Here is a 13,744-nt window from a genome sequence, read left to right as displayed (position 1 = left end):
CCGCCCCAGCCATGCCTCGGCCCTGCCCCGTTCGCCGTCTACTGGCTTCTCCCACCACCTGCCAGAGGGTGACGAGGCGGGAAGCCGGGAAGCCGGGAAGCCGGGAAGCCGGGAGGGATCTACCGTGCACGTCCAAGGCGCTGGGCCTAGAGCAGGAGAAAGGGCGTGGAGGTGCGTCGGAGACCATGAAGCGCGGCCTCCTGCGTGATCCTTTCCGGAAGCGGAAGCTGCGGGGGCGGGCCAAGAAGGTCCGGGAGCCCACGGCGGTTAATTGTTTGTACCGTGAGGCTTCACTTACGTCGGTCTGGGCTTCTCTGAGGCTGCGAGAGATGGTCACGCCCGGATCTCGACCGGGCCAGGTGAGGGCTGAGGACCTGAGGAGTCCACTGGGGGATGGAGAGGGACAGGGGGATTTTCGGGCCAGAAACTTGTAAAACTCTGCTCGAAAAAAGAGACCGTGCGTCGACATTTAAGTGCTGGGACAGAGGTGCAGGGAACACCTAATCTTCTCTTCGTAACACAGCCGCTTGGTCTCTTTGTGTTTCTGTTTAAATCGTCGTAGCCCTCTAGAGCGCCGGCTTTCGGGTCAGGCCCGGGTTCAAGTCCCAGCCTTCGCCGCTGGGTCGAGTGACAAGGCTCCCCTAGCTTCAGTTACTTGCACATTGAGATTCCACTACTTACTTCTCGGAACTTACTATTCCTAAGCTGCAAAATAGGCAGAAACAAGCATAAAATTCTGTCTCAAAGAATTGGGAAGGTTAAATGAGAGGACCCGGTAAAAACATCGATCACACAATTGGCGTAGACATGCAACAGAATTTAGTTCCCTTAAAAATACGTAGTTTGCCACCGTCTTAATGATAACAGCAGCTAACATTTAGATAGGACTTATGTGGCAGGTACTACTCTAAGTGCTTTTATGTATTACATAGAATAACCCATTTCATAGTCACAATATCCTTATGAGGTAGGTACCATTATCCGTCTTTTACACGAGGAAATTGAGGGCTGGAGGGTTCAAATAACTTCCTAACGGTTACACAGCTGTGGAATCAAGATTCAGACTCACAAAGCTGATGCCAGAGTCCATTCTTCTTTTAAACATTTTACCTAGTAGATGTATGACTTTGAACAAACCACTTTTCTGAAATTTAGGTTCCCACCTCACAGAAATAATAATAGCAAAATTAAAAGTTTAATGATAATAACCCCATAGAAGTAAGTGTAAAATAAAGCAAACTGATTATCCTGTATTGTGATCAGGACACTCCTTTTGGAGAGCAGCTTTGCAGTTTGTATCAAGAGTTATTAAATTGCCAATTACCTTTCACCAAATAATTTTCCTTTTAATCCTAAATATGAGAAGGCTATTTACAAGAGGTAGAAAGGCTTATTCCAGGTTTTTTAAATTATGAAAAATATGAAACAAACCAAGACCATATTATATTATTTCCACTGAAATATTATACAACCATTAAACATTTTTGAGTATTAATATGAAAAAGATTTAAAAGTAGAAAACACAAGATTCAAAATTGCAAATATCTAGTTAATATGACTAAGTAAAAAATGCATATGAAAGAAGATTGGAAGCCCCAATAGCAAAGAACACATCTAGTACCTAGATCTTGGTTTCCAAGTACCACTGTCCACTAAGGAGTCATGGCTTCTTGGAGAAATGACCAGCTCCAGGGCTGAGCAGGGGTAATATAAGAAGAGCATGGATACATCAAACTAAAAAGCCTCTGCACAGCACAGGAAATGATTAATGGAGTGAAAAGGCAATCTACAGAATGGGAGAAATCCAAGCCATGTATCTGATAAATAATTAATATCCAAAATACATATAAGGAATTTCTGTAATTCAAAAGCAGAACAACACATGACCTGGTTAAAAAATGAAAAAAGGATTTGAATAGACATTTTTCCAAAGAAGACGTACAGATGACCAACAGGTATATAAAAAGATGCTCAACATCACTAATTATCAAGGAAATGCAAATTAAAACCACAATGAGCTGTCACCTAACACCTGTTAGGATGACTTATTAAAAAAACAAAAACAAGTATTGGCAAGGATTTGGAAGAATTGGAACCCTTGCACACTGTCAGTGGGAATGTAAAATGGTATAGCCGCTATGGAAAACAATATGGAGATTCCTCACCAAATTAAAAATAGAACTATATCACCCAGCAATTCTACTTCTGGGAATTTATCCAAAAGAATTGACATCAGGATATAGAAGAGATATTTGCACTCTTGTGTTCATTGCAGCACTATTCACAATAGCCAAGATGTAGGAACAACGTAAATGTCTATCTACAGATGAATAGATAAAATATGGTATATACATACAACGGACTATTATTCAACCTTTAAAAAGAAGGAAATAGCTGTCATATGCAATAACAGAGATGAACCTTGAAGAGATCATGCTAAGTGAAATAAGCTAGTCACAGAAGGACAAATACTGCATGATTTTACTTATATAAAGTATCAAATAGTTAAAACTCATAGAAACAGAATAGAATGGTGGTTGCTAGGGGCTGTTAGAAGAGAGAGACGGCGTTGCTATTCAGCAAATATAAAGTTACATTTATGTGAGATGAAGAAATTCTTGAGATCTGCTGTACAATATCATGTCTATAGTTAATACTACATTTTGTTGAGAAGGTAGATCTCATTTTAAATACCCTTGTGGCAATTATTAAAAAAAAAAAAAAGATGAACTGGGAGCACCTTGTTGTAGAAAGTAAGGAACGGCTCAAAAAGTGATGGGGACATGTTAAAATGATACAGGAGTCAACTTCAAGGGGCTCCCAGTGACCAAATTTGAGACAATTTGAGCATCAAAATAAAGTGATAATAACGGATCATAACCCACTGAAGAAAATAGGAATCAGTGAGTCCCCACTAACAAGGAAGAAGGAAAAAGTGCTTCCCTAAAGTTGAATGCCAACTAATAAATGTAGAAGGAATTACATAGTTAGAAAATCACCATTTGTCAAACAATTGATTCAGCCAAGAATCATCAATGGATGCTAAAACTATGGGGTGAAAGTTTGATGATTGGGATATCTATATAGTCTGAAAGTATCTCTTCACAAAATGCTTAACAATTACAAAGATAAAAGTAGAAACTACAATAAAAAACCTGGCAGACACCATCTTCGGTAATAAAGTTTACATCATCAATAATGGGACAAACTGACATGTGTCTATTTATTGTATTGAGAAGAACATACCTCTTTTGTGGATTCCTGCCAAAAATGCATGACCTGTGTCTAATCATAGGTAAACATCAGACAAATCTAAATGTCCAGAGGGACATTGTACAAAATAACTGGCTTAGTCTCTTTAAATATGTCAAGGTTATAACAGACAATGAATGACAGCCTGAGGAATTGTTATAGATTAAAGGAGACTAAAGAGCTATGACAATTTAATGCAACATGTGATCCTGGATTTGGTGTGAACCAGAGGGATTTTTTTTTTTTTTTGTGAAGGACAGTATTGGGATAATTGGCAACATGCAAATAAGGTCTAAACGTTAGATCATAATTCTGTATCAGTGTTAATTTCCTGGTTTTGATAATTATACTGTGGTTATATTAGAGAATGGCCTTGTTTTTAGGAACTATTTAGGAGTAAAGGAGTAGTATATCTGCAACTTAACTCTAATGGTTCAGGCAAAAAGTAATGCTGTGTATATATGTTGAGAGAACATGGAAAATGGAAAATGTCAAGGGTCATGGAATCTGAGTGAAGCATATATAGGACTTCTTTGTTCTATTATTTCATAGTAGAAACTACAAAAAAAAGGGAAAGGAATTGTTCCAATATGATAGCTACCATCTCAAGGTGCTTTTATCATGGGTAATTTTCTTTACCAGATTTTCTATAATATAGCCTTGTGTATATTTTTTTGAGAAACGCCATATATAATCTTATAGTTATGCCAGACATGTACCTTAGACAGTGTACTTAAAAAATTTTTTTTTCAGCCGGTTGTGGTGGCTCACGCCTGTAATCCCAGCAACTTTGGAAGGTTGAGGCAGGCGGATCACTTGAGGTCGGGAGTTCAAAACCAGCCTGGCCAACATGGAGAAATCCTGACTCTACTAAAAAATACAAAATTAGCCAGGCATGGTGGCGCATGCCTGTAATCCCAGCTACTCGGGAGGCTGAGGTAGGAGAATTGCTTGAACCCAGGAGGTGGAGGTTGCGGTGAGCTGAGATTGCACCATTGCACTCTAGCCTGGGCAAAATAAAGAGCGAAACGCTGTCTCAAAAAAAAAATTCTTTTTTTTGAAAGAATAATTGTGGTAGTTGTTTTTGGACTCGATCCAGGGTGTAGTATTATAGTGTCATGGCTTGGATTTTTTATTATAATTCCAGCCAGGACATTGACATAGATATACCAAAGGGAAAGACCCTGAGAATGTGACACAGAGACCAGTGGAGTGATGTTACACAAGGTCTTATTTCCTACATTGTTGGTTCTCACTGCTGGCTTCATGACCCTCCATCATAATCCAAGTTATCTCAAGAAGTATAACTCTTATCAACCCAATTTTTTAAAAATGTATTCTCAGTGACATTCTTAGAAGGATGGAGCACATATTCAAGCATGTAATAGAATATATAACTTCAGAAAGTTTGGTAGTTACTGCTCAAAGCTATCTTGAGATGAAATATGTAAATATGTCAAGAGAAATTATAAATGAAACTGCCAACAGTGACTACATCTGGAGGATGGAACTAGGGGGAATCAGGGACTTTAACTCATGTTTATTTAAAATTATTTTGAATAGAGATTATATTTATCTGATATAAAGTTATTAAGATATAAAATAGTATACCATGGAAAGTGTCCTTTCTTGCTCTGTCTCCCAGATACTCAGTTTCTCTCCCCAGAGGCAACCGTGATTAACTGTTTCTGGCATAACTCCCAAGATATTGGATGCAGTTAAAAACAAATGCCTATTTTTTCCTGTTTTTCTACACAAAAGGTAATGCATTATGTCACTTTTAAAATAAAAAAAAAATTAAGAGAACAACAGTGCCATGTAAGTCTGAAAAGAAAGATTAAGACAATGAGATGTAGATAAAGAGAAAGGTAGAGTTTTTATTTGCTGGTCTAATCAGGCATTCTAAAGAATGTACATAAAAGGAACCAGAGTTAAGAATTCTGTTCTGTATCTTGAATTAACTTGTATGTTTCAAAGAATTTGGGACTATAGAACATGTTTAGGGGATTAATATAGTCTGAACTTAGTGTAGTAGTTACTTCTGGTATAAAATATCTCAATTTCTTTTTCACCTTAAGTAGACTTAAGGAACAAATATATGTGTTGTTTGCTTGACACTTTACATAAAATAAATTTAATATATTAATTAAATTATAATTGTGGATTTTTAGGATATGTCACATTACTTAAAACAGTGAATAATATGGTGCATACATACAATGGAATATTATTTGGCCTCAAAAAGGAAGAAACATTTTGACATACGCTACAGTATAGATGAAGCTTGAAGACATTACGCTAAGTGAAATAAGCCAGTCACAAAAGGACAAATATTGTATTATTCCAGTTATATAAAGTTTCTAGAGTAGTCAAATTCATAGAAACTAGGATGGTAGTTGTTAGGGTCAGGGAGAAGAGGGGATGGAAAGGTATTGTTTGATTGGTACAGAGTTTCAGTTTGAGAAGATGAATAAAAGAAAAAAATGACATCAGATTGCTGGCAAGATGGCTGAATAGGAACAGCTCCAGTCTGCAGCTCCCAGCGAGATGAATGCAGAAGGTGGATGATGTTTGCATTTCCAACTGAGGTACCTGGTTCATCTCATTGGGACTGGTTGGACAGTGGGTGCAGCCCATGGAGGGCAAGCCGAAGCAGGGTGGGGTGTTGCTTCACCCTGGAAGTGCCAGGGGTCGGGGAATTTTCTCCCCTACCCAAGAGAAGCTGTAAGGGACTGAACCTGAGGAACTGTGCACTCTGGCCCAGATACTGCACTTTTCCTAACGGTCTTCACAACCTGCAGACCAGGAGATTCCCTCCAGTGCCTACCCCACCGGGGCTCTGGGTTTTAAGCACAAAACTGGGTGGCCATTTAGGCAGACACCGAAATAGCTGCACGAGGTTTTTTTTTTTCTTTTTCCATACCCCAGTGGTGCCTGGAATGCCAGTGAGACAGTGACACAAAACCATTCACTCCCCTGGAAAGGGGGCTGAAGCCAGGGAGCCAAGTGGTCTGGCTCTGTGGTCCCATCCCCATGGAGCCCAGCAAACTAAGATCCACTGGCTTGAAGTTCTCGCTGCCAGCATAGCAGCAGTCAGAGATCAACCTGGGACACTCGAACTTGGTGCGGGGAGGGGCATCCACCATTGCTGAGGCTTGAGTAGGCGGTTTTACCCTCACAGTGTAAACAAAGCCACTGGGAAGTTCGAACTGGGCAGAGCCCACTGCAGCTGAGCAAGGCTGCTGTGGCCAGACTGCCAGATTTGCCCTCTCTGGGCAGGGCATCTCTGAAAAAAAGGCAGCAGCCCCAGTCAGGGACTTTTAGATAAAACTCCCATCTCCCTGGGCCAGAGCACCTGGGGAAAGGAGTGCCTGTAGGCGCAATTTCAGCAGACTTAAATGTTTCTGCCAGATGGCTGTGAAGAGAGCAGTGGATCTCCCAACACAGCGTTCGAGCTCTGCTAAGGGTCATACTGCCTCCTCAAGTGGGTCCCTGACCCCCACGTATCCTGACTGGGAGACACCTCCCAGTAGGGGCTGACAAACACCTCATACAGAAAAGCTCTGGCTGGCATCTGGCAGGTGCCTCCCTGGACGAAGCTTCCAGAGGAAAGAACAGGCAACAATCTTTGCTGTTCTGCAGCCTCTGCTGGTGATACCCAGGCAAACGGTCTGGAGTGGACCTCCAGCAAACTCCAGCAGACCTGTAGCAGAGGGGCCTGACTGTTAAAAGGAAAACTAACAAACAGAAAGGAAGAGCACGTCCACTCAGAGACCCCATCCAAAGGTCACCAACATCAAAGATCGAAGATAGATAAATCCACAAAGATGGGGAGAAATCAGTGCAAAAAGGCTGAAAATACCAAAAACCAGAATGCCTCTTCTCCTCCAAAGGATCACAACTTCTCACCAGCAAGGGAACAAAACTGGATGGAGAGTGAGTTTGACAAACTGACAGAAGTAGGCTTCAGAAGGTGGGTAACAACAAACTCCTGCGAGCTAAAGGACCATGTTCTAACCCAGTGCAAAGGAAGCTAAGAACCTTGAAAAAAGGTTAGACAAATTGCTAACTAGAATAACCAGTTTAGAGAAGAACATAAGCGACCTGATGGAGCTGAAAAACACAGCACAAGAACTTCCTGAAGCATACACAAGTGTCAATAGCCGAATCAATCAAGCAGAAGAAAGGATATCAGAGATTGAAGATCAACTTAATGAAATAAAGTGAGAAGACAAGATTAGAGAAAAAAGAATAAAAAGGCAAAACAAAGCCTCCAAGAAATATGGGACTATGTGAAAAGACCAAATCTATGTTTGATTGATCTACCTGAAAGTGATGGGGAGAATGGAACCAAGCTGGAAAACACTCTTCAGGATATTACAGGAGAACTTCCCCAACCTAGCAAGACAGGCCAACATTCAATTTCAGGAAATACAGAGAACACCACAAAGATACTCTTTGAGAAGAGCAACCCAAGACACATAATTGTCAGATTCACCAAGGTTGAAATGAAGGAAAAAATATTAAGGGCAGCTAGAGAGAAAGGTCAGGTTACCCACAAAGGGAAGCCCATCAGACCAACAGCGGATCTCTCTGCAGGAACCCTACAAGCCAGAAGACAGTGGGGGCCAGTGTTCAACATTCTTAAAGAATTTTCAACCCAGAATTTCATATCCAGCCAAACTAAGCTTCATAAATGTAGAAGAAATAAAATTGTTTACAGACAAGCAAATGCTGAGAGATTTTGTCACCACCAGGCCTGCCCTACAAGAGCTCCTGAAGGGAGCACTAAATATGGTAAGGTACAACAGATAACAGCCACTGTAAAAACATACCAAATTGTAAAGACCATCAACACTATGAAGAAACTGCATCAACTAATGGACAAAATAACCACCTAGCATCATAATGACAGGATCAGATTCGCACATAACAATAGTAACCTTAAATGTAAATGGACTAAATGCCCCAGTTAAGAGACACAGACTGGCAAATTGGATAAACAGTCAAGACCCATCGGTGTGTTGTATCAGGAGACCCATCTCACATGCAAAGACACACATAGGCTCAAAATAAAGGGATGGAGGAATCTTTACCAAGCAAATGGAAAGCAAAAAAACAAAAAAAACCCAAAAAACCAAAAAGCACGGGTTGCAATCATAGTCTCTGATAAAACAGACTTTAAACCAGCAAAGATCAAAAAAGACAAAGAAGGGCTAACTATCCTAAATAAATATGTACCCAGTACAGGAGCACAAGATTCATAAAGCAAGTTCTTAGAGACCTACAAAGAGACTTAGACTCCCACACAATAATAGTGGGAGACTTTAACACCCCACTGTCAATATTAGATCAATGAGACAGAAAATTAACAAGGATATTCAGGACTTGAACTCAGCTCTGGAAGAAGCATACCTAATAGACATCTACAGAACTCTCCATCCCAAGTCAGCAGAATATACATTCTTCTCAGCACCACATCACACTAATTCTAAAATTGACCACATAATTGGAAGTAAAACACTCCTCAGCAAATGCAAAAGAATGGAAATCATAACAGTCTCTCAGACCACAGTGCAATCAAATTAGAACTCAGGATTAAGAAACTCACTCAAAACCACACAACTGCATGGAAACTGAACAACCTGCTCCTGAATGACTACTAGGAAATAATGAAATTAAGGCAGAAATAAATAAGTTCTTTGAAACCACTGAGAACAAAGTCACAACATACCAGAATCTCTGAGACACAGCTAAGGCAGTGTTTAAAGGGAAATTTATAGCACTAAATGCCCACAAGAGAAAGCAGGAAAGATCTAAAATTGACACCCTAACATCACAATTAAAAGAGCTAGAGGAACAAGAGCAAACAAATTCAAAAGCTAGCAGAAGACAAGAAATAACTAAGATCAGAGCAGAATTGAAGGAGATAGAGACACAAAAAACCCTTTAAAAAATGAATCCAGGAGGTGGTTTTTTTGAAAAGATCAACAAAATAGACTGGTAGGGAAGAATCAAATAGACACAATAAAAAATGATAAAGGAGATATCACCACTGATCCCACAGAAATACAAACTACCATCAGAGAATATTATAAACACCTCTATGCAAATAAACTAGAAAGTCTAGAGGAAATGGATACATTCCTGGACACATACACCCTCCCAAGACTAAACCAGGAAGAAGTTGAATCCCTGAATAGACCAATAACAAGTTTTTATTTTATTATTTAATAGCCTGCCAACCAAAAAAAGCCCAGGATCAGACAGATTCACAGCTGATTTCTACCACAGGCACAAAGAGGAGCTGGCACCATTTCTTCTGAAACTATTTCAAACAATAGAAAAAGAGGGACTCCTCCCTAACTCATTTTATAAGGCCAGCATCATCCTGATACCAAAACCTGGCAGAGACACAACAAAAAAAAAATTTCAGGCCAATATCCCTGATGAATATCAATGCGAAAATCCTCAATAAAATACTGGCAAACTGAATCCAGCAGCACATCAAAAAACTTAGCCACTACTATCAAGTTGGCTTCATCTTTGGGATGCAAGCGTGGTTCAACATATGCAAATCAATAAATGTAATCCATCACATAAAAGAACCAATGACAAAAACCACATGATTATCTCAATAGATGCAGAAAAGACCTTTGATAAAATTCAACACCCCTTCATGCTAAAAACTCTTAATAAACTAGGTATTGATGGGGAATGTATCTCAAAATAATGAGAGTTATTGATGACAAACCCACAGCCAATATCATACTGAATGGGCAAAAACTGGAAGCATTCCCTTTGAAAACCGGCACAAGACAAGGATGCCCTCTCTCACCACTCCTATTCAACATAGTATTGGAAGTTCTGGCCAGGGCAATCAAGGAAGAGAAAGAAATAAAGTGTATTCAAATAGAAAGAGAGGACGTCAAGTTTTCTGTTTGCAGATGACATGATTGTATATTTAGAAAACCCCATAGTCTCAGCCCCAAATCTCCTTAAGCTGATAAGCAACTTCAGCAGTCTCAGGATACAAAATCAGTGTGCAAAAATCAAAAGCATTCCTATACACCAATAACAGACAAATAGAGAGCCAAATCATGAGTGAACTCCCATTCACATCTGCTACAAAGAGAATAAAATACCTAGGAATACAACTTACAAGGGCTGTGAAGGACTTCTTCAAGGAGAACTACAAACCACTGCTCAAGGAAATAAGAGAGGACACAAATGGAAGAACATTCCATGCTCATGGATAGGCAGAATCAATATTGTGAAAATGGCCATACTGCCCAAAGTAATTTATAGAGTCAACGCTCTCCTCATCAAGCAACCATTGACTTTCTTCACAGAATTAGAAAAAACGTCTTTAAATTTCATATGGAAACAAAAGAGCCCGTATAGCCAAGACAATCCTAAGCAAAAAGAACAAAGCTGGAGGCATCATGCTACCTGACTTCAAACTATACCATAAGGCTACAGTAACCAAAACAGCATGGTACTGGTACTAAAACAGATACATAGACCAATGGAACAGAACAGAGACCTCAGAAATAATGCCACACATCTACAACCATCTGATCTTTCACAACCCTGACAAAAGCAATGGGGAAAGGATACCCTATTTAATAAATGGTGTCAGGAAAACTGGCCAGCCATATGCAGAAAACTGAAACTGGACCCTTTCCTTACATCTTATACAAAAATTAACTCAAGATGGATTAAAGACTTAAACCTAAGACCTAAAACCATAAAAACCCTAGAAGAAAACCTAGGCAATACCATTCAGGACATATGCATGGGCAAAGACTTCATGTCTAAAACACCAAAAGCAATGGCAACAAAAGCCAGAATAGACAAATGGGATCTAATTAAACTAAAGAGCTTCTGCACAGCAAAAGAAACTATCATCAAAGTGAACAGGCAGCCTACAGAATGGGAGAAAATTTTTGCAATCTGTCCATCTGACAAAGGGCTAATATCCAGAATCTACAAAGAACTTAAATTTACAAGAAAAAAAACAACCCCATCAAAAAGTGGGCAAAGGATATGAACAGACATTTTTCAAAAGAAGACATTTATTTGGCCAACAAACATATGAAAAAAAGGTCATCATCACTGGTCATTAGAGTAATGCAAACGAAAACCACAGTGAGATACCATCTCATGCCAGTTAGAATGGCAATCATTAAAAAGTCAGGAAACAACAGATGCTGGAGAGGATGTGGAGAAACAGGAATGCTTTTACACTGTTGGTGGGAGTGTAAATTAGTTCAACCATTGTGGAAGACAGTGTGGCAATTCCTCAAGGATCTAGAACCAGAAATACCATTTGACCCAGCAATACCATTACTGGGTATATATCCAAAGGATTATAAATCATTCTACTATAAAGACACATGCACACATAATGTTTATTGCAGCACTGTTCACAATAGCAAAGACTTGGAACCAAGCCAGATGCCTATCAGAGATAGACTGGATAAAGAAAATGTGGCACATATACACCATGGAATACTGTGCAGCCATAAAAAAGGATGAGTTCATGTCCTTTGTGGGGACATGGATGAAGCTGGAAACCATCATTCTCAGCAAACACAAGAACAAAACCAAACACCACATGTTCTCACTCATAAGTGAGAGTTGAACAATGAGAACACATGGACAGAGGGAGGGGAATATCACACACCGGTGCCTGTCAGGGGTGGGGAGTTAGGGGAGGGATAGCATTAGGAGAAATACCTAATGTAGATGACAAGTTGATGAGTGCAGCAAACCACTATCACACGTGTATACCTATGTAACAAACCTGCACGTTCTGCACATGTATCCCAGAACTGAAAGTATAATAATAAAAAAGAAATTTCAACCCAGAATTTCATAGTCAGCCAAACTAAGCTTCATAAGCAAATGAGAAATAAGATCCTTTTCAGACAAGCAAATCCTGAGAGAATTTGTTACCACCAGACCTACCTTACAAGAGCTCCTGAAGGAAGCAGTAAATATGGAAAGGAATAACCATTACCAGCCACTACAAAACCACAGTGAAGTACATAGACCAATGACACTACAGAGCAACCACATAAACAAGTCTGCAAAATAAGCAGCTAACATCATGATGACAGGATCTGTCAACTGATCTTTCACAACGTTGACAAGAACAAGCAATGGGGAAAGGACTCTATTTAATAAGTGGTGCTGGTACAACTGGCTAGTCATATGCAGAAGATTGAAACTGGACCCTTTTCTTACACTATATAAAAAAATCAATTGGAGATGGGGGTTGAAGGCTTAACTGTAGAACCTAAAACGATAAAACACTGGAAGATAACCTAGGACATACCATTCTGGGCATATGACCTGGCAAAGATTTTATGACAAAGATGCCAAAAGCAACTGCAACAAAAACAGCAGTTGACAAATGCGACCTAATTAAACTAAAGAGCTTCTGCACAGCAAAACAAACTATCAACAGAGTAAACAGAGAACCTTCAGAATGGAAGAAAATATTTGCAAAGTATACATTCCACAAAGGTCTAATATCTGGAATCTATAAGGAATTTAAATAAACAAATTGGCAAATGACATGAACAGATACTTGTCAGAATATATACACGTGGTCAACAAGCATATGAAAAAATGTACATTACTAATCATTAGAGAAATACGTATCAGAACCACAGTGAGATACCATCTCCCACTAGTCACAATGGCTATATATATTTTTTAAGACAGGATCTTGCTCTGTCACCCAGGCTGGAGTGCAGTGGCACACTCATGGCTCACTGCAGCCTCTACCTCCTGGGCTCAAGTGATTCTCCCACCTTAGCCTCCCTAGTAGCTGGGACTATGGGCATGCACCACCACCCCTTTGCAGGGATATGGATGAAGCTGGAAACCATCATTCTCAGCAAACTATCACAAGGACAGAAAACCAAACACCGCACGTTCTCACTCATAGGTGGGAATTGAACAATGAGAACACTTGGACACAGGGCGGGGAACATCACACACGGGGGCCTGTCATGGGGTGGGGGGCAGGGGGAGGGATAGTATTACGAGAAATATCTAATGTAAATGACGAGTTAATGGGTGCAGCAAACAAACATGGCACATGTATACCTAAGTAACAAACCTGCATGTTGTGCACATGTACCCTAGAACTTAAAGTATAATAATAAAAAAATTAAACTCATTCAGCACCTTACAACTTTCACGCTTTGCACACTCACTGTGTCATTCAGCAAATCCTGTCGAACTTACTAGGTGCTATTGAACCTCCACTCATGTACACTTACTGTGTAATCCAGCAATCACTTTTTGCATATTTGTTCTCTCATCTAACTTCTGTGACACCAAATTTTGTGTACTTGACAATCACTCTTTGTACACTCATTCTCCACCATCTAGATGACATTCCTTTCACATTTACTTGAACTTGGCCTTGATTATTTCAATTTTGATTTTTATATGACATTGGTGTTGATCTTCC

At 39.7% G+C, this 13,744-nt stretch overlaps 1 long non-coding RNA gene across 1 annotated transcript in view; it reads left to right on the top strand.

Moving 5' to 3' along the window:
- The first annotated feature begins 111 nt into the window (after positions 1–111).
- Positions 112–13,744, top strand: part of LOC129058451 (uncharacterized) — a 33,995-nt gene continuing 20,362 nt past the window's right edge. The window contains exon 1 of the long non-coding RNA XR_010139129.1: positions 112–359. This is a non-coding gene — a long non-coding RNA (uncharacterized LOC129058451). The remainder of the gene's footprint in view (positions 360–13,744) is intronic.

Source organism: Pongo abelii, chromosome 2 (assembly GCF_028885655.2).
Source record: "Pongo abelii isolate AG06213 chromosome 2, NHGRI_mPonAbe1-v2.0_pri, whole genome shotgun sequence".
In the NCBI taxonomy this organism is placed as follows: Eukaryota; Metazoa; Chordata; class Mammalia; order Primates; family Hominidae; genus Pongo; species Pongo abelii.
The sequence above is the reverse complement of the archived record's forward strand: the minus strand, read 5'-3'. Positions and strand labels throughout refer to the sequence as shown.